Genomic DNA, 22,550 nt, shown 5'->3' on the forward strand with positions numbered 1-22,550 from the left:
ATTCAGTGTCTGGTAAGGACTCTGTTACTATTTCATAGATGGCCATCTTCTCTCTGTAACCTTACATGGTATAAGGAATAAGGGAGTTCTTTGGGCCTCTTTTACCAGGGTACTAATCTCATTCATCAAAGCTCCCCACTTACGGCCCAATCATGTCCCAAAGTTCTTTTCAGGGACAGAAAAAGATACATCATTTACTTTTAATTTTTTAAATTATTTTTTAAGTTTTTATTTTAATTCCATTTTGTTAACATACAAAGTAATATTAGTTTCAGGTATGCAATTTAGTGATTCAACACTTGCATACAACATCTGGTGCTCATCACAGAAAGTGCCCTCCTTAATTCTCATCACCTATTTAACCCATTCACCACCTCCCCTCTGGTAATCATCAGTTTATTCTCTATAATTTTTTTTCTTGGCTTAACTCTTTTTTATTTCCTTTTGCTTGTTTCTTAAATTTTACTTGAGTGAAATCATATAGTTTATGTCTTTCTCTGACTTACTTCACTTGGCAAAATACTCTCTAGGTCCATTCATGTTATTGCAAATGGTAAGATTTTGTTCTTTTTTATGATTACTATTCCATTGTATGTAGGCATGTATGTGTGTGCATATATATGTATGTATACATATATGCATGTACATGTATATATATATATATATATATATATATATATATATATATATATATATATATATATATATATATATATATATTCATATACCACATCCTCTTTATCCATTCATTAGTCAATGGATACTTGGGTTGTTTTCATAATTTGGCTATTGTAGATAATGCTGCTGTCAACATCAGTGTGCGTGTATCCCTTTGAATTAGTGTTTTTGTATTCTTTGGGTAAATACCTAATAGTGGAATTGCTGGATCACAGGATAGTTCTGTTTTTAACTTTCTGAGGAACCACCATACTGTTTTCCAGAGTGGATGCACCAGTTTACATTCCCAACAACAGTGCAGGATGATTCCCCTTTGTCCACATCTTTGCCAACACTTGTTTCTTGTGTTGTTGAATTTAGACATTCGGACAGGTTTGAGTGACATCTCATTATAGTCTTCATTTGCATTTCCCTGGGGATCAGGGATTTTGAGCATCTTTTCATGTGTCTGTGGCTCATCTGTCTTCTTTGGAAAAGTGTCTATTCATGTCTTCTGCCCATTTTTAATTGGGTTATTCATTTTTGGGATGTTGAAATGTATGTTCTTTATATTTTGGATACTAACCCTTTATCGGATATCCCATTTGCAAATATCTTCCCCCATTCTGCAGGTTGTCATTTAGTTTTGTTGTTTCCTTCACCATACAGAAGTGTTTATTTTGATGAAGTTCCAATAGTTTATTTTTGCTTTTGTTTCCCTTGACTCAGGAGACATATCTAGTAAGAAGTTGCTAAAGGAAATGTCAAAAAGGTTACTGCCTGTGTTCTCTTTTAGAATTTTTATGGTTTCCTGTGTTTTGAATTTGTTTATGTGTGTGGCCTACAAAAGTAGTCTAGTTTCAGTTTTGGTCCAGTTTCATTCAAATTTCATGTGAGTTTTGTAGAGAAAGTAACATTCAGAACATAGCATACAGCTAATACTGTTATCTAAGGAGAATAAAGAGAATCTCCAAGCAAACCCTAGTTGATTTTAATGAGAAGTGTACACATGAACAACCCAATCTAGAATCACTGAACAAGAGTCTTTCAGATTCATGAGAATATCTAGTATTTGTTTTTAAGCAACTGAGAGTAGAGGAGAATTGACATATACTTTTCTGGGGCAATCTTCCAGACAGAGATGGAATGTCATAAAGATTCAGGTCCTCTTTATTAATTTTCTAAAAGGAAGGTAATCCTAAATAAAAATACCAACTTTTAGAAAATGGAGTTAAAGAAACCCATACTAACATTCACATGGGGAAAAAATAAGCAAGCAACTATCTTGTACAGTTTTACAAAAAAAAATTAAAAAAAAGCAAAATAGGTGGACTAGTGCATAATACATCTACATGTAATTAAAACAGAAACTAAAAGTGTGAAATTACCACACAAGTAAGCAGACAGATCAATGGAACACAATAAAAAATATAGAGATGAATGAAAACATATACAAAAATTCAAGATATAACATCTCAAATCAGTAGAGAATATATATATATATATATATGTATATATATATATATATATTTTTTTTTTAGGAAACAAGGGCACTTAGGAGGCTCAGTCAGTTAAGCATCTGACTCTTGATTTTGGCTAAGGTCATGATCTCAAGGTTGTCAGATTGAGCTCCTGTTTTCAGTTCTTTTTTTTTTTTAAGATTTTATTTATTTATTAGAGAGATTGAAAGCAAGAGACAGAGCATTAACTGAGGAAGAAGGGCAAAGGTAGAGAGAGAAGCAGACTTCCTGCTGAGCAGGGAGACCAATGCGGGGCTGGATCCTAGGACCCTGGGATCATGACTGGAGCTGAAGTCAGATGCTTAACCGACTGAACATCCAGGGGCCCCAAACACTGTTTTCAGTTCTTTAATGAGCACATCTTTGTTGTGATGTATTATTCTTTTAATATACCAATGGATTGTAATTACTAGTATTTTATTTTAATAGTTTGGTAATGCTAATTATTGTTTTTTCTATATTTGTCAGTTTTTGTTATTAATCATACCATGGATTTATATAAAAAATAATTTAAAGCTTTCCTTCTTTCTCTAGTTTCAAGAATTTGAATAGAAATATAATTATGTTTTTCATAAGGTTTTGATAGAATTAAATTATGCAAATATGTGAGTCTGGCACTTTTGGGACAGAGTTTTTCTATTTCATTTCTTAAATGCTTCATTCAAATATCTTAACTGTTCATTACAATTAGTAATTTCTGTGTATTCAGTGTTACTATTCTTAGCACCTATTTTCTATTTTCCTTAATTCTTGCATGAAGGCCAAATATGTCACTGGCTTTTTGAAAAGTCCTTTACTAATAAACCTATGGTTAAGCCTAAGTATAGGAGATAATAATTAAAAATGCTTCTTGAGACAGCCAATTAGATAAGCGTCCTTTAGCCCTTCCCCTCTTCCATTTTCAAGAATGCATAGGATGAGAGCAGATCTACATGTTTAAGAATTAATGTGACATTCTTGTCTTCTGCCTAGCTCTTTACTGATTCCACACTTAGGTAAGATGGATACATTTTTTGCCATTGTTACAAGTGGGGTATGGAAGTCTTCTACTGTTGTTTTATACTTGTCTATTTTTCCCTTTAGATCTGTTAGTATTTACTCTCTCTCTCTTTGATCCTATGTTGGGTGCATAGTTATTTATGACTATCACATCCTCTTGATGAACTGACCCCATTATCATTATAAAATGAACTTCTTTGTTGTTTGTGGCAGCTTTAAGTTAAAGCCAATTTTGTCTTATGTGAGTGTAGGTACCATTGCTTTCTTTTGGTTTCACTACCATAGAATATCTTCTTCCATTTCTTCACTTTCAGCCTATGTCACTTTAAAGCTGAAGTAAGTCTTTTGTAGGCAATATATAGTTGGGTCTTGCTTTTTATCCATCCAGCCAACCTATGCCTTTTGAATGCAGAAGTCATTCCATGTGCATTCAGAGATTATTGATAAGTAAGGACTTACTAATTGTTTTCTAGTTGTTTTGTAATTTTCTTTTTCCTTCCTTCCCTCTTACTGGTCTTCGTTGTGAATTGATGAATTTCCATTGTGGTATGCTTTGATTTTCTCTTTTTTTATGCTTTGATTGTAGGTTTTTGCTTTGTGGTTACCATGAGGCTTACATTAAAACACCAAATAGATACAACAACTTTATATTAACAACTCAACTTTGACTGCATGCAAAATTTTCCCCTTTTACTTTCCCCTTTATGGTTTTGATTTTCATAACTTACCTTTTTTATGTTGTGTATTCATTAACAAATTCTAGGTAGCCATACTTATGTTTAATAATTTTGTCCTTTAACCTTTATACTACAGTTAAGTGGTTAACATACCTCTACATTGCAGTACTACAGTATGATGAATTTGACTCTATACTTAACATTTACCAGTGTGTTGTGTATTTTCAGATGTTTTTGTGTTGCTAATTTGCATCCTTTCATTTCAGAATGAAGAACTTCTTCCAGCATTTCTTGTAAGATAGGTCACTAGCAATGATGAAATTTCTCAGCTTTTGTCTTTATCTCTCCTTCCTTTCTAAAGCTCAGCTTTGCTAGATATAGTATTCTTGGTAAGCAGTTTTTTTTTTTTCTTTCATACTTTTTATATCATCCTTTTTTCTCCTGGTGTGTAAAGCTTCTGCTGAGAAATTGCTGGTAGATTTATGTAGATTACTTTGTAAGCTACACACTTCTTTTCTCTTGCAGCTCCTAAGATTCTTTCTTTGTCTTTGATATTTAACAATTGTATTATATAATGTGTCTTAGAAAAGATTTCTTTAAGCCAAGTTCATTTGGGGACCTATGAGCTTCATGAAATTGGATATCCGAATCTCTCCCCAGATTTGGGAAGTTCTTGGACATTATTTCTTCAAGTGAGCTTTCTGCCCCATTTTCTCTCTTCTGGGATTTTAGTAATTCACAGATTGTTTCTTTTGGTGGTATGCAATAGAATACATTTCTTCACTTTTTTTCATTTTTTTTTTTTAATTCTCCTCTGACTGGTGAATTTCAAAGGTCTTGCCTTCCAATTCATACATTGCTTCTTTTGCTTGATCTTTTCTACTGTTGATGCTCTCTATTGCATTTCTCAGTTCATTCCTTGTATTCTTCAACTCTAGAAATCTGTGTGTTTTTTTCACAATTTTTATCTTTGCTAAACTTCTCTTTTGTTTGCATAGTGATTTTTCGGATTTTGTTATATTGTTTTTTCTGTGTTTTCTGGAAGCACACTGAATTCCTTAAAAGATCTTAGATGATGGCATTAAGGAGGGCATATGCCATGCTGAGCACCATACACAACTAATGAATCAATGAACCCTACATCAAAAACTAATGCTGTACTATATGTTGGCCATTTGAATTAAAAAAAAAAAAAAGTCTTAGGTATCTTTTGACATTCTGCTCTTTGCCCCATGCCCTTCTGTTTTTCCTCTCTCATTCTCCAATGGAAGTGGTGGGGAAGACAGAGGCAGAGGCAGAAGCAACCATGTTGGCTGCACTAAATAATATCCCAGCTTGGGGACTGGACTCCATGTGAGTCTCTGCCCTCAAGAGGACTGGGGCCTCTGGCTTTCCAGGACCAACAGTCCCTGCCATTGACCCTGAGAGGAGAAGGAGAAGACATTTTTGCTGCCTAACCACTTCCATTTTCCTCTTCACTAATCTTACTGATGCTAAAGCTGATTGTGGCAGTGTTCTCTCTGCCCCATCATGGAGTAGGTTCTGGCACGATCATTCAGTAGGCATGGTTCCCACTGCTTCCCAGGAATTCTGTCTAATTCTCCCTCCTTAGCTGATGAAGAAAGGACCAGAGATCTGTGGAGGCCCAAACCACAGCAGTGGCATCACTACCCTAGGAGGCTACACGCAGAATGAAGAGTAATGTCTGAGGATGGGGCAGGTCTTATTAATCCAGACCTAGAGAGGACAGCAGGACAGCAGAGGCTGTGAAGTAGGCTGAGGGCAGGAAGAACAGAGCAGAAGATAACCAGTAAACTCAAAGCCAGTGAGGCCTTAAATTTCATACCCCAGTGCTATTCCCTTAGCCAAAAAGAAAAGGCTGCTTTTCATGAGCAGATCCTAATCACTGAAGTGAAACTGAGACAGGTGACCCTGAAAAACCTCCATTCTACTATAGAGAAGTTGTCTGGTATTGTGTATGATGCCACTTCCAAACACACAGACTTATATGTTGAAACCATGAGGCCCCTGGTAAACACAACACTTCAGGGTTTCAATGGCATGGTGTTTGCCTACTGTCAAATTAGAACTGGCAAGACTGACACCAGGCAGGGGACATGGTTGGAGCCTGAACTATGCAGGATCATCCCCAATGCCTTTGAGCACATTTTTACCCATACCGTATGCTCCTAGAACCAACATACCTGGCCTATGACTTTTGCATGCAAATCTAAAGAAGTTTCAAGACCTGTTCACCCAGGAGCCCAGCAAGAGGCCAGAACTGAAGGCAAACCCCAATAGGCATCTAAATTAAGAACCTCTTCACCTTCATCACCAAGAACATCAAGGAGATCTAGCTTGACATAAACCCAGGGAACCAGACCCAGGTGGCGGGCAGCATACATATGAATGAGGTCAGTTTCCACCCCATGCCATCTTCATCATCACTACAGAGTGTGCATGGCTTTGATGGTCAGGAACACATCCATTTGGGCAATATCAACCTGGTAGATATGGATGGCTGTAAGATGCAGAACAAAGGCCCCAATATAGCTGGAAGAACAGCCACATAGTCCACAAGTAGTTGTGGTGGTGGAGGTTGTGGTAGTAACAGAGAGAAGCCAAAACAAGTTTCCCAAATCAACCTCTCACTGTCTGCCTTGGCAACATAACCACTGATGAGCAACAGGAGTACCCACATCCCCTAACAGGACTCCAAGCTCACTTGGCTGGTCCAGGATCTTTGGAAAAGAACACCAAGCCCATCATCCTGGAGCTAGCCTTGGGTAAGAACATGGAAAATTACCTGCAGGGGCAGAAGGAGTGGCTGGAGGAGGAGAAGGTGACCATCCAGGATGTCTGCATCTGGGTGAATGAAGAGAATTAAAAGCTGCTGGCAGAGGAGAAGATCCTGGAAGATCTACAGCAGGAAGAGCAGGCTACAGAGCTGCTTAGAGCCAAGTACAAGGCCAAGGAGACCAAGCTGCTCATTAAGGACAGGAAAAAAATTGTTGTTGGAACTGAAGATTCAGGCAATTGTTAAGCAGAAATGCTGTGAGCAGGAGATGATGGTCTGAGATGAGGAGACGAAGGAGCTCCAGGACACCTCCATGTTCCATCCATGCAGCAGATGGTGGAATCATAACCAAGAAACAAGAAGCTCTATGGCAAGCTGCAGGCGAAGGCAGAGATCCAGGACCCGCATGATGAGTACATTTGCATGTGGCAGGATCTGGAGGAGGCACAGTGTGAGCACATCCAGGAACTGAAGCTCAAGTACCTTAGAGAATTTCATCTCCCCTAAAAAGAAGAACATGATTATGAACCAGCTTTGCCAGGCTGTGAGGAGAAGCAGTGAAAGTTTTACCACTTGTGCCAGCTGTAGTCAGTAACAGCCAAATGAAAAACCAGCCAGCATCTGCAGTGGTAATGCCAGAGGTTCGCCAGCCAATATCGTCAGCAACAGGGTCCCACCCCACACACAGAAAACACACTTTGGGAGTTGGTGTGTCCCCAGCCAGCTGTGTTTGACATGAAATTCTCCCATGACAAAGAATAAGAACTCCATGTACTACACATGGGGAGTTTCATGCATTTGGACAGCTTTCTGGAAAAACCTTCCATATCTAAAATCCGAAAGTCCAGATCCTGGTGCCAGAGTCCTCAGCGTCACCATCTCAGCAGCCTCAAAGTCCTCACTAACCGCCACTCTCCACCACACATGCCTTGCTGGCCTCCACCACTCTGTGCTCCACCACCGTGCTAGACCATGGGTGGCAATCTTCAGTCAGGCTGCCAATCCCACATGTTCCTGGGATGGGGCAGCAAATCCTGGATTATCTCATTACCCCTTCGGGGTTTGTGTGTGTGTGTGTGTGTGTGTGTGTGTGTGTGTGTGTAGTGTGTGTGTGTGTGTGCGCGTGTGCGTGCGCGCACATATCTCTGAGACAGTGAGAATCTGATCTGGAAACTATGTCTCTGGCTGCTCTTTTTAGTCCCCTTTATTTAATTAATGGTATTTATTCACGGGGATCAGTTGGCATAAGAGAGATGCTCTCATCTGAGCTGAGCCTAATAAAGTCACTTCATAGCCTCCTTTTCCTCTTGACTTTAACCTCCTTCCCCAAATCCGACCTCAAGCTCCTCCCTGTTGGCCACTCCTAGAAGGTAAGGTTGCCTGTGCTTGGAAAGAAAGTACTTTATTCTGTCCATTTCACTGCATAATAACCATCTCTTTCTATGGTGATAGTGAGCAACTCCTAAGAACTTTCTGGGACTAGAGAAATACTAAATGTCCACTGAAGATAAGAGACATCCTGACAGTATTAGTCCTATGTTCCCAGTGGAGAGATCCTCCTCTTCACTTTTTGGGCCTCAGACAACCTATTCCAGCTTCTTGGGCTCCTTTTCAAGGACTTAAATGACCACACCCACACAACCCAGGCTCTTCAGCTTTGGCAAGAACTCATGACTTCCCAAACTCTATTTTCTACCCACCTTCCCAACCAGTGACTGGCTCCTGAGGACCTATAGGAAATGTAACTGCAATTGAGACAACATGGGTAGGTGTTAAGGGAAGTTCCACCTTGGAGTCCCTTTGTTTCTGCTCCCCTGAGAAGTAATTTTGATCAACAAGTGATCAAGCTAATTCCCCATTCTTTGAGATGCTGCTCCTTCCTGCTTTGACCATGTTCTCTGGAGCCATTTAGATCTTAGCTTAGTGGTAGGGAAGGATGCCATTTTACCCCTGCTAAATACAGGTACTGAAATCTGCCTCCCCACCCCATTTATCACAGGAGACAGCGAACCAGGCAAAATCTGCCAACTTTGCCCAATTACCCATTTGCAAATCACACTTTTTAGGTACTGCTTTATTGAAAACTGGCCCTTTCTTCAGCATTGTGCAAACTGAGCTCTAGGGAAGTACTCCCCCTCTCCTTTGTGATATCACTAAATGTCTCCAGGTATGTCAAGTGAGAAGTAAATTTTTAGGACAAAAAATGGAGGCAAGGGTGACAAAGACAACAGCTGGAGGGAGAGGTGCAGGTTTGTGCTGTTGGACCGAATGAAGGTTCAGACTTGATGCTGATGTGAGGGTGTGTGGTGACCTTGAGGGAACACCCACGTGGTATTATATCACTGGGATAATAGTGAAAGGTCCCCATGTGCCTTCTTCAGGGACACTGAGTAGCAGGCATCTCTGTGAGGGCACTTACCACTGACAGGCAGAGGTCCAGACAGATGTATCATGGGCTTGCCCTGTTGGACATCAAATGGAACAATGGTATGCCCCATCAGAGCTTTGAGCTCAGCTCCAAGTTCTCCTAGAGTCTCCTTCCTTGAGTCAGGGAGAGAGAGACAAGCAGGGCTCCCCAGAAGGTCAGGTACCTCTGCGCACCCCCCCTCAGGCAGAGGCCTCCTTTTGCATGTTATGCCTTAAGGCATTCATCTCAGAATCTGTGCATTCTGAGACCTGCCAGGCCCACTGGCGCAGAGATTACAGGCTGCACTGGTGGGCAAGAAGAGGAGACGCAGGATCCTCTGCGTAACCATCTGCCGGGGAAGCAGAACTCTCAGCTCCAAGTTGATCCATGGACTAACCCACAGGCTAGAGTCTGAGCTTTACCTGTGGTGGTTTGTCCCCAGTGTGTGCTCCAACCGCACAGAAAATTTCAGAGTATGATACGTAGAGTATGGCTGCAGGAAGAAGGTATTCTCACTGACCCCGCGGAACACGATTCTACTGAGAAAGAGGATCAGTCAACACCGCTGGAACTCACCCTCATGTGTTAAGTCTATCGTGTAATTTATGGATGGTGTTTTTTGGAATTTTTTTTTTTCCAAATTTACTTTGATACCTAAGGTGAAGGAAATGTTGTTGTTAACTTCATTAATTCTCCTTTCTTATTACAAAAGGGAAAGACATGGAATCACGAAAGGAAGCAAGACCATCCTCTCAAGGCTGTAGTAAGGAAGGAGGGTCCTCAGGCCTAAGGCCCACAGGCCGTGTGGCGAAGGCCCTGGAACTCCTGAAAGGTTTCCAGGGGCTGACCTTACCGTCCATGGCAGATGGTGGGCGCCACTCCATGTCCTCAGGCCATTGCTGTCCTGACGCTCTTTTCAAAGCCCTGGCAGCTGAGCATGTGCGCGTGCGCACGCGCATGTGCGTGCCTTTTGCTTGGCCCTTGAGTGCGGGACAGCTTGTTGCAGTACCGCCAGCTGCTACAGAACGGCGTCTCACTTGTGAAAGTTTTCAGGCGAGCCTTGAGGTGCGAGGATTTTCAGTTAATTTCTCGCAGCAGGTGCAGTGGCACCCGTGTTTTCTCTGCCGGGGCACCTCAGGTCCGCGCGACTTTGGCCCCGCTGGCCCCTTTGTCTGATGCCAGCTTGCTGCTCCCTGAGCTGGCTTCCGATGGGGCTCCTGCCCCTCGGCTGGAACTGGGGCTCACTCCATGAGGGGCTGAGGGGCTGATCAACTCTGCGCCTTCACCAGAGGTGGGCTGAGGGAGGCGGGCTGGTCTGGTAAAGTGCAGGGTGGGGAGCAGGGGGCCGGAAGTCCCGCCCTTAAGTGCCCTCTCTGCCCTCCGCCACCCTTGCACTTGCTGGTGGAGGTCAGACAAAATGCAGGCCAGCCTGAAGAGAAGGTGCTGTCTTGCTTGGGAGCACTTACTCCATCTGGGGCTGTGTGGTGGCCACAGCAGTGACTATGCCCTTCATATGGTCTCTAGCCCCTCCAGACCCATGCGGGACCCTGGCTGGGCAAGGGCAGGAGACAGAACAAGCTTCCAGATATAGAGTAAATAAGGTGCAATACACAGCATGGTGACTATCGCTAACAGTATTATATTGTATATTGAAAGTTGGTGAGAGTGGCTCTCATCATAAGAGAGCAAAAGTTCTCATCACAAGAGAAGAAACAACTGTTTTGAATTCAGTACTAGGTAAACCACAGCTGGGATTTTGGATATTGATTACGGGAAGGTTATTGTGATTCTTTGTTGCTGTCATGTATCCTTGATTTTCATATTTGTTTGTTTAAGATTTTATTTATCCATTTGAGAGAGAGAGAGTGTGAGAGGGGAGAAGGTCAGAGGGAGAAGCAGACTCCCCATGGAGATGGGAGCCCAATGTGGGACTCTGTCATGAGACTCCGGGATCATGACCTGAGCCAAAGGCAGTGGCTTAACCAACTGAGCCACCCAGGTGCCCCAATTTTCATGTTTCTTGAAGTCTAGCCCTTGCTTGTCTTCATAATTGAAGTAGCAGTCACTCCCTTCCATCTTTAAAGACTGACCTCAGTAGAGAAATACCTTATGTCTGCCCTGTCAGGGTTTCTGAGGCTTTTTCTGATCTTCTGTGGATATACCTGCTTTACACTTCCTCTTGTGGAAGAATCTGTAAGCTTATGTGCCTTAGCTCAATCCTGCAACATGCCAGGCAGATTGCTGACAGCCTCCCATTTGCTTTCCCAGTGGTGATGCTTAAAGCTCAGATTTGGGATCTCTTCTGGCTTGTAGATTCAGACTGATTTTCTCCGCAGGCTCACTCGCCATCCACCAAAGTTCATTCTTTACACAGCCAGTGGAGTGTGCACAGCAAACTAGCCACACAGTCTGGGATGCGTTGGGTGAGGTGAACAAAGCATTAGGGGTGCTCATGGGCGAGTTTGGGGGATCCACAAGTGAGGCATCCCCAGCAGCTCATGGACAGGCCTCCTGAAGGAATCCACCACAATGCAGTTAGCAGGATCTACACCCACATTCCTTTAATGCCTCCCCAGACTCCTATCAGCTACTTCCCAGCATCTCCCATTGCCCAAGTCATGCAGCTCACAACTCAGTACTCTTTATGGGTAAGAGAGAGATTGGCCTATTTGGTAGCAGCCTGCACAGCTGGGAAATCTGGATGTTCAGTCACATGCAGTCCCTTCCTCCCAGTGAGAAATCATGGGCCAACCTGGTCTTTTGGCACTAATCTGTGCCACCTTGAGCAAGGTGTTATATAGATAAAGTCAGACTGCTCCTCTTGCCCTAATGCATCCAAACCTGATTTTTTTTCTTCCAACATGTGCTGGACCTACTCTACTGGACTACTGGACTACTGGACTTCCACCAAGTCTCTCTCATCCATGGCTGATTATCTAATCCTGTGTTCTTCAGGGGCTCCCAGACCACGTGGAAAGGCCCTGGAGCCAGTTCATGGACCACTGCAGGGTCTATAGGAGACCAAGTTCTCTATGCCTATTACCCAACCCACAGGTAGTTAGCAAATTTATATGCTTGATGTAATCTGGGTCTCTGTAACACTAAAGTTCCAAACAAAGAAACTAACAAGACATTTTGGGTTTCTCTATTGATTTGTCATTAATTGAACTCCATTTATCTGAATCATAGGTGTATGATATACTCATAACCATTAAACTAATTCCATGGAGACTTCAAAACAAAACAAAAATGTAGAATTCCAAAAAATGTTATTTCTCTGTTCAATAACCTATTAGTAATTACTAATAGATATAATTAAATTACCTAAAATTTAAAAGTATATTTAAATTACTTTTGTGCTTCCTATCTATATAATTGTCAGTGGCTCCATATAGCCTTGAGTAAAAGTGGTAAATATTTTTGTGGATTGCAGTCATCTCCAGCACAGGATGATGCAATACATAATTATTGACATCCACATAGTTTTTATTACTTTTAATGAATTATACAGGTAGAATACCATGTTAGATGTTATTAAGTGTATTGAGGATGATACTCCTTATTTCACTCTTTTAGGAAATACATAACATAAGATAATGTTGATATTACAACATACATTTTCCAGTGTATTTCTTCTGACCAAACAATTAAGGAACCGTCCAGGCATATTCATTGCATGCATCATTACAAAGTTGGCATGTGGTATTTAATCTATGAGTGAGAACAAGGTAGGTCACCTGGAATAAAGAAATATGTACTTTGGCCTTTAAAGCAATCTTTACAAAAGAAAATCCTCAGAAAATCCTAAGACTTTTGCACTAATCTTATATGGAATGCAAATAACATTTATAAGGTTGTTCTGCTTCAGGACAAAGCATTTTTGATCTAATGTTAAAACTGGACATCAATACAAAGGCTGGACTGAAGGCTTTTAAACACACAATACATTTCATGGATTTCACATGTGCTTTAAATATTTGTATACACCATTAGGACATGACTTTAAATTGTTAAAATGCATTAGTTCATCTTATCTCTACATTTCAGCATATGACACACACTCAATATATTTTAGCTATGTGATCTTAATATCTTATCTCCAATTAATATACTCTGGTTATGATTTTTCTTTTGTAAATTATGAGTTACCCTGTTACACCATATATACATACAGTTATATGAAATTATACATATATTTAAAATCCATTAAGTGTTATTATATTCTGATACCAATAAATTTTTTTCATTAATACACAGATCAGTTAGGATATTAGCAGGTGTAAAGGACAGCATTAAGTCTCCAACTAGCTTACATAAAATCAGTTAATTTATGTTATGACAGAAATGACTACTAAAAGTTGTAGATTTACAATGGTGCTTTAGCTGACAATTAAGGAATAATAAAAGCTAACCTCCTCCCTCAGTATCCGTCTTAATTGCCCCCAAATAACTGTGTCTGCTTAATTCATGTCTACCTGTGAGCTAATTATTATGGATACCCTGCCTAGTTCAGGTTACAGGTTCATCTATGTAGGTGTGATAACTAAATTCCATGTCAAGTGAGTGAGTGCCTCTTTCTGAAAGAAAAGATTATTATTAGTAAAACCGAGTAGAGAATGTTTTGTTTCCAACATTCAGAATTTTAATAGCCTAATTCTCTGGCCTTACAGCCTTTAGACTTGTTCTTCAGGACTTTGGCCTCAAACTTGTACACATAATCTCTGACAGTCATGGTAGCTTTGGTATCCCTCATTCTACCACTGCAACTTCCTGTACTCCATAATGCTAGGTGTGAAGTAGATAGTACCCTGGGTCCCAAATTTGGAAAATCATCAATTTCTCCAGCACAGGATGACCTTTTCAACATTTCATTCCCTGTTGAAAACCCATGAACCCTCCATTGCTCTTAGAGTAAGTCAAATCATAATCCTTTCCTTTGGTTTCTTTGCTTGCTCTTCTTGTATCTATTTAGCTACATCTTTCAAGAACTCTTTATCCTAAGCTCTCTTTAGCAATATTGAGTTTGTTTTCTTCTTTAAAAGTACTATACTCTTTAACTATATACATTCACTTGACATCTGAATATGCTGTTCATTTTTTTAGAATCCATCTGCCTCAGCCTCTTCACTAAACTAGCATCTAGTCACCTACAGGTTTTTATCATACATCATTTACTCTGGGAAATGACATAGGAAACCATACTTCATTTACTAAAGTAAAGCTGGCAGCCAGTTGGTTAGCTCCTGAATCACACTCTACATCTTATCCTGTTCCTTTTTTATAACCATTATATATGTAAATTGTAAAATAAAAATAAAACATGTATTAGGACTAATAAGTTAAAATGCCTATGAAAACAACCATATGCCCAAGTCTAAGCACTAGATCTAAGGTTTAGGGCAAAGATTTTTGTGTTATCATTTGCAAAAGTTATACCTTGAAGGCAGTTTTCAAATTCTATAAGGTAAGCTACGGGGCTTCCCTATCTCTTATAGTTCTGGTCAATGATGCTTTAACTTATAAAATTATGTGTATGGGTGAGTATTTTCCTAGTCATGCCAAAACATAATGCTGGAAGTCACACTAAAGTAAAAGAATCAAGACAGGTGAAGGGAGAGGTAGGTAGTAGGGAGAGAAGCTTAAAGTAAGAGGCCTGTTTGCTAATTAATATTTCCTTGCCTGCTCTAACCTCCTCTTCATGCTGACAACTTTTCACAATTTCTATGTTTTTGTGCTATTTTTATAAATTCCACAATCCAGTGTAGGAGTACCTTCTCACATGTCATCACTGATTTAGAGATAAGCAAATATCCTGACATTCTGGCCACTCGTGTAATAACTGCTCCTCAAATTACTAATACAATCAATTGTTCTCTTGAAAAATTATTAGAGTAGTAAGTTGATTCTTTAGCTATGCTCAGAGCCATCATTAAAAACCTCACAGGCTAATCATAGTTACTGCTTCACTATCATAGACTACTGACCATCTTCTGTTACTCAAAGAAAATTGTTTCATTATTGTATCTGACTATTCATATAGGCAGAAGCTGGGGTGATTTGTAATCCCATTTCAACAATGATAAGGTAAAATAAAGGTAGAGACCCACTAAGGAACCAACAAAGAACACATCCGAGATCAAGTGTTGCTATCTCACTACTTCCCAGGTTGCGTACCTCTTTGAGATATAGAATAAATCCAGGCATAAATAGAGTGAGACCATGGCATCCTTATAGGACTTGACATTAGTGAACAGATATATGTTGTTTTCATCTGTCCATTTGGTCAGTGCCAGGCTATGTGAGCAAAATACTGAAATGAAATAGCAAAAGAAAAGGTAGCTGAACAAAATTATCTATCCAGGGAGATTTATTCATACTGTATAAGTGTTTTTTTTTAACTGCCTATAACCTAAATCATAGACCCTTTCTAAAAAAAGATTTTATATACCTCATTTTATTGCTATGGAAATTAGAAGAAAATAAGCTGTGGTGGCTTACCCAAAATCCCTACTAGAGAGGAATATAATCTGAAATAAAACCCAAGACCTCGTATTTCTCTAAAAGTAACTATTCCATTTTTTTAAAAAGTAAGTAAATTATATTTCCATATATTATATTTTGTCAAAATGAATTGTATTTATGTTCAATGGTTAATTTAAAATGATGATACTTTAAATTGTATGTAAAGAGCTAAACATTAACATAAAATAATCTGTTTAAAACAATCCATTCAGTGCAAAATGACATCCATTTAATTCTCAGCATCCTATATGATTATCTCTTTTGGGCGCTAAGTGAGCATAGTATTTGACTATGTGGTATAAAGACGATTACAATAGCCAGATATAATGCAGTCAGTTTGGAAACAAGATGTAGATGCGATAATAAACAGAGTCCAGAGAACTTAAACTAAAATAAAAATATTTTAAGCCTTCACATTTAATCTAAATTAGATTTATATGGTTAAGGAGTGTACACTAGGGAATTTCTTCCATTAAAGTTATCATTAACTTAATTTTTTTAAGATTTCCCCTTCATATGTGAAGAGGCTTCTACTTACAGACTTCTTCCACAAACCAATGTTCATACCACTGTCAGGATTTATGACTGAGGTTTTCTAAACTCAACTATTGTAACTGCATTGTACTTGACAGTGTCAGTGTGATGAGAACTGACAAGGGCTGAAGTACATTTTCTGTCTGCTGATAGAAGTTCCCATTTGTTGTCAATGTAGAATCCCTCCGTTTAAACATAAATCTTTAAGAAAATTGACAGAAATATGAAAAACAAAATGAGATAAGGAGAATAGAATAGAGGGAGAAACAAGAGAAAATGAGAATAAGAAGGCTTTAAATGATTCAGGACAGGAAAAATGAGGCAGATGATTTATGGGCTTCAAAGTCTGACTGCAGCCATAGAACCACATAAGTACATTCATCCAATGTGGATTACAAATAAATGAAAGTTTTTGATCTGAGCAGACTTACACAATGTCAGTATTTTTGATATAGAAACATTACCTTAAAGAATACAAAAATAAAAATAAATTTTAAACCATCTAAAATGTGTCTTTGTAGATGGTCTAAATAATACCCTCAAACAGAGCACTCCCTACTAGGTTCTCATTGAACTTTCGTATTAAACATAAAATCAAGATATACTTTATCAGGGCAATCCAAATTTTATATCAGATTATTTGTATTGTAATTGTATAATTTGGTAAATTTGAATTATGTTATACTCAATATGCCTATATGATAGAAAATGAGCATAGGAGGGACCTTACATACTTAAGATTAAAGTTAGTAGGTATTTGGGGGCATCTGGATGGTGCAGTTGGTTCAGCATCTAACTCTTGATTTCAGCTCAGGTGATGATCTCACCCTTGGAAGATCGAGCCCTACATTGGGCTTTATGCTGGGCATGGAGCCAGCTTAAAGTTCTCTCTCACCTTCTATCCCTCCACTCTCTAAAAATATAACTAATAAAGATTTTTAAAAATAAGTTAGTAGGTTTTCTTATTATTTCTCAGATGTTCTGGGAACATCTTTTACAGATTGTGTTTCACATTTTCCCTTCAAATTCATCTTTCAAAAATTTCCTGAAATATAACTAACCTTGTGTTTCCCTAAAATTCTTACTTCAATATTGGGAATATACCCCAATAATAAAATAATTATTTTTATGATATGTGTAAGGTTTTACAGGTGAGATACACATGACACCAGGCGAGAAAGGTGCAAGGAAAGGTTTATTAAAGGCACCCTTGGTGGAGGTTCCACGACTCAGGAGAGGAGAGTCAGGGAAGTTGCGCCTGGGAAGGGATTGAGTGAGCTTTTATTGGGCCAAGGTCAGGCGGGGCTCAAACCATATTTGATAAGGTTAGAGTTTGGGGGTTGGAAAGTCCCAAAGCTGGTTTCTGTTTCTTGCATAGGTTACTCAGGGTGATGTGTCCTTGACAGATGTCCTTCTGGCAGGGATAGTCCTGGGTAGGGGGAAGATGGAGGCCTGGCGGCCATTTTATTTTTCTTCCTGCATTCCCAGAGCCCCCGACCCAACAATATGGTATCTAAAAATGGAAGTATATTTTAAAATTTTAAAAAGCTGCAGATTTTAATGTTGGTATTAGACAAAATTCTACACATTTGCAGCATAAGTCTTACCAAGAGAATGATCAAATAATGAATTCATTTCAGTGTTACATAAAAAGTTTCTATTCTTCCACCATTACTACCATACTTTTTTGTAGCATAGTATAAAATAGTTCGTGGGACTTGGCATCAGAAAGATCTCGGTTAGTATCCCACTTCTGCCATTTATTGGCTTTATGAACTGAGCCAAGTTTCTTATACTCTTGGCAACTCTGAATTCTCAAATGTGAACCATGGGTTAATAAAGAGTGGGTTATGCAGAGGATTTAATATGTGAAGGAGATGGTATATGAAAGTTATTTCCTTTCTCTTTTCCCTCCTCTTTTCCTTTCTTTACTGGAAGAAAGAGCACTTGTAAATCTGAGAAAAGATTCACTCTTCTCATTTCTGTAGCCCTTCACACAGTCTCCAGAATTAGTTTTGTGGCATGTCTTCCATCTTATTACTGGGTGGGGAAACATAGTCAAGTGTGAGGTGTGATAAAGGATAATGAAAATCATCTGCCTTGAGAAATTAAGGGAAATATTAGAAATAATAAGAAATCAAAATATCCACTTAATAAATAAATGAAAATTACCTTCTATTAATTATTAAAAGACTCCAGTTGTAAGGGTTCACTTAGGGAATCTGTTATACCTGAAGATTCTGTGCTCTACCCAAACCTCTTAACTGAGTATGGGATGATCAGACTGCCAAACTCTCAAACTCTAAAGGCAGTGGCCCATGGAAAAAAAAAAGGAAAAAGAGGATCTAAGATATACACATGAAAACAAAACTTCAAATGCCTAGTTATACTGATTCTTTTTCTTCTGATTCCTGATATGGTATTCAAATGGTTAGAATTTTTTTTGGAGCAGTTTCTCAAATATTGGTACTCAGACTAATCATTTGAGGGAACTTACAAAATATTACAATACAGCTCCCAAACTGCTATATTAAAAAACATAAAAAATCAGACAAACATCTAAATATTTATAAAGTTTCTGAGATAATTCTGATACAAGTTTAGTGGTTTGGCAGGAAACAAACCTATATGACTGAAAAATATATTACTAAAAATTAGACACTCAATCAGGGACAAGTTATGGGAATTATAAAAATATTCCCGAACACATTGATTTATATATTTATACTTTTACAAATGTTCTGATTCAGGCACCTGGGTGGCTCAGTGGGTTAAGCCTCTGCCTTTAGCTCAGGTTGTGATGTCAGGGTCCTGGATCGAGTCCTGCATTGGGCTCTCTGCTCAGCGGGAAGCCTGCTTCCTCCTCTCTCTCTGCCTGCCTCTCTGCCTACTTGTGATTTCTCTCACTATGTTTCAAAGAAATAAAAAATCTTTGAAAAACAAAACAAAACAAACAAACAAACAAAAAGCCCCACAAATATTCTGATTATAGTAAATGGAAAATGGGATTGTTAGCATATTAGATTCTGAATAAGAATTTCAGATTGTAGGGTGCTTAGCTCACAGACTGCCCTGCACAAGAAAAAAAAGAAAAAGAATAGAAGCCTCATCAGGAGGTTTGATTCTCTTACTTGGATCTTACTTAGTGATATGAGACAGAGAAAAATAGCCTAACTAAATGTGTTTTAAAACATTTGACTGCAAAAGAATGGTTTCAAATATATTTTGTATTAGCTCTTTATCATTTGATCATTTGGTGATAAAATTTTGGGGAAGGTTAGTAGTTTACTTTTTAAATCAATATTTACTAGTGTAGATTCCAAATGAATTAAAATTTGGTAGCACTTTTGCTGTTCCAATAATGGTTTCATCTTTAATTAATTATTGTGTATCCTTTACTTTATGTATAACAAATATGTAGAATAGGTAAAATAAACCAGCTTGTGTTGGTGTGGCCTGGAGTTAGGGAACAGAAATGAGTGCCAACCTGTTTCTCCCTCCCTGCTGAAGGTATGAGAGTAATTTGAAATCTATCCAACTGGTATTACAAGAATATGTTAAATGCAGTATGTTCTTGGTATTCAGGGAAATTAAAAGCAAGTGTTTTAGTATTGCGCAAAGACCAAAGAATTCTGTGATCCACTAATGTGTGTTTATGTTGTGATATTTATTTGTAATTTTTGTGTAGTTTCTATTATAGGATTGTTTCACTTAACTAATGAGTGAAACTGAACAGCATCTGTGTTTAAGTTGACCTTTGTTCATTTCAACTATGCATTCCATATCTAGTACTCTGGGTTACAAGTAAAAAATAAATAAATAAATAATAAATAATAACATGTGTTTTTGAAAACCACCTAGAAGAGCAGGATAATGCTTCTTGCAAGATATGAAAATTAAACTATGAAAACAAAGCTCCTTAACTGGAACTTAGATATGTAGATATATAAAATATAGAATACAGTTTTTATAAATCCAGTTGTGACTTAGATAACTCTATGTAGTTATCTCAGATAACTCTATCTAGAAATAGATACAAATTATTTTATAAAATGCTCCAGCCTGTACAGAGTTGTTCATACCTTAAAAGATAATAACTTATGACAGTTAAGAAGATAATGTGTGGTATGAAGATGTGCAGAGGAAACATGTAATCCTAAATGCAAATATAATTTGGGAAGAAGTTAGAAGCCTATTAAAAAAAAAAAAAAGTTTCCATGTAACCATCAGTGCTGAAGGTTCCAGCACAGCATTTGAAGCAACCAATTTTATGAGTAATGATTGGTTCAAGAATTTTTGGAAGCCTATTAATTTGCATAATTTGAAGCTAATGGAAAAGTAGGCATCACTTGAATACGAAACTGAGAAAGTATTCCCTACCAAGTCAGAAAATACAAAGTGATGAGCCACATGCAAAATAAATTTCAGTTAGAACTGCACCATTCAGTAATGGAAGAAAATCTGTTTCTAAATATACTTTCATGCTATTTGTGGTGAACGCACTCACATAAGATACAGCAGCAATTACAATCATTTATCATTACTGTTTTTGCTTTGCCAATCCCGTTGATGTTCATAATTAATATAACTACAATAATGATACATTAAGTTATAAAATATAGTTCATTTTACTAGAAAAAAAACAATTCAATGCCAAGTTAAAGCTGTTGAGATTAAATTAATATTATTTCATACTTTGCTGTTTTGAAAATTAAATGATCATTAAAATAATATAATATTTCATGAGGGGATTTATATGTTTTATATTTTCACAAATTTGAAGGTCTGCAAAGATCTTATAAAGTATTGATTACAAATGTCCAATTTTCAATAAGTCTTCCTTTACCAAACTTAATATGTAAATATGTGGGTTGTTCATTCTTTTAAGATATTAAATAAAGTAGCATATTTCTACTTTAAGTAGAATGTCATTTTGTGGACATTTTATATAGACATTTATTGACGGTTTATATAGAGAAAAATATAACTTTCAGAAGGATACGAGAAGCTTTCAGTTTTCTAATTGCATTATGTATGAACACTTTCTGTTAACTTTTTCTACTAAAGAACTTGAGTAGTTTAATGATTTTTTGAGTTATGTGGAAAAGATAATTTTTTTTGTGAAACATGGAAACTTGGAAATCTATTTTTGCTCTGAGGAGGTTGTTTCAAGCTCTAAATTATCCATCTATGTCAAAGTAGGCTAGTCTTATGCTATAGGAAAACAACAACAACAACAAAACAACAAAATATCATTGACTATATATAGCAAAAGTACTATTTCTTGCTCATTCTAAGTTCAGTGTGATTTCAGGTATTTCTCAACAAAAGCTGTCCCCCATGTAGAAACTCCACGATTCAAGCCATTCCCATCTTATGGCTTTTAATGATAAAGTGAAGCTTTATCATCATTGTTCTGGCAGGGAAAGAGAGAACAAAACTCTCTACTTACTTATTTTCTGTCTTGGCCTAGAGAAACACATTTCTTCCACTCACATTTTAATGACCAGAAATACCACATGATCCCACCTAATTAAAATAAATATTGAACATGCAGTCTCTTCTGTATAGGAAAAGGGAAAGTAGATAGAATGATGAGTACTAGTAATCTCTACCTCAGACACTTAGATCAAATCTATAATGCTTTTATTTAAGATAGTAAAATCACTCAAATGCTAGATAATGACATAAATAATTAGATAAAACTACTGTTTGCATGATTATTTAGTTTATTTACCACAATGAATTTACTAGATTTGGAAAAAAAATGAGGGGGACTATCCCATTTTTTAAAAGATTTTTATTTATTTATTTGAAAGAGAGAGTGTGCAGGGAAGGAGCAGAGGGAGAAGGACAAACAGACCCTATGCTGATCATGGAGCCCAAGATGGGGCTCAACATTGGGCTGGATCCTAGGACCCTGAGATCATGACCTGAGCTGAAATCAAGAGTCAGATGCTTAACTGATTGAGCCACCCAAGCACCCTGGAACTATCCCATTTTTTTTTTATTAATTAAATTTTATTTTTATAAACATATATTTTTATCCCCAGGGGTACAGGTCTGTGAATCGCCAGGTTTACACACTTCACAGCACTCACCATAGCACATACCCTCCCCAATGTCCATAACCCCCCCCCCCCCCAAAAACCCCCTCCCCCCATCAACCCTCAGTTTGTTTTGTGAGATTAAGAGTCACTTATGGTTTGTCTCCCTCCCAATCCCATCTTGTTTCATTTACTCTTCTCCTACCCCCTTAACCCAAAATGTTGCATCTCCTCTCCCTCATATCAGAGAGATCATATGATAGTTGCCTTCCTCCGATTGACTTATTTCGCTACGCATGATACCCTCTAGTTCCATCCACATCATTGCAAATGGCAAGATTTCATTTCTTTTGATGGCTGCATAGTATTCCATTGTGTATATATACCACA

General features: G+C 38.1%; 1 pseudogene; it reads left to right on the forward strand.

Moving 5' to 3' along the window:
* Positions 1–5,544: 5,544 nt before the first annotated feature.
* Positions 5,545–9,646, forward strand: LOC111148850 (annotated as a pseudogene).
* Positions 9,647–22,550: the final 12,904 nt, after the last annotated feature.

Source organism: Enhydra lutris, unplaced genomic scaffold (genome assembly GCF_002288905.1).
Source record: "Enhydra lutris kenyoni isolate GAN:26980312 unplaced genomic scaffold, ASM228890v2 scaffoldscaffold21, whole genome shotgun sequence".
Classification (NCBI taxonomy): domain Eukaryota; kingdom Metazoa; phylum Chordata; class Mammalia; order Carnivora; family Mustelidae; genus Enhydra; species Enhydra lutris.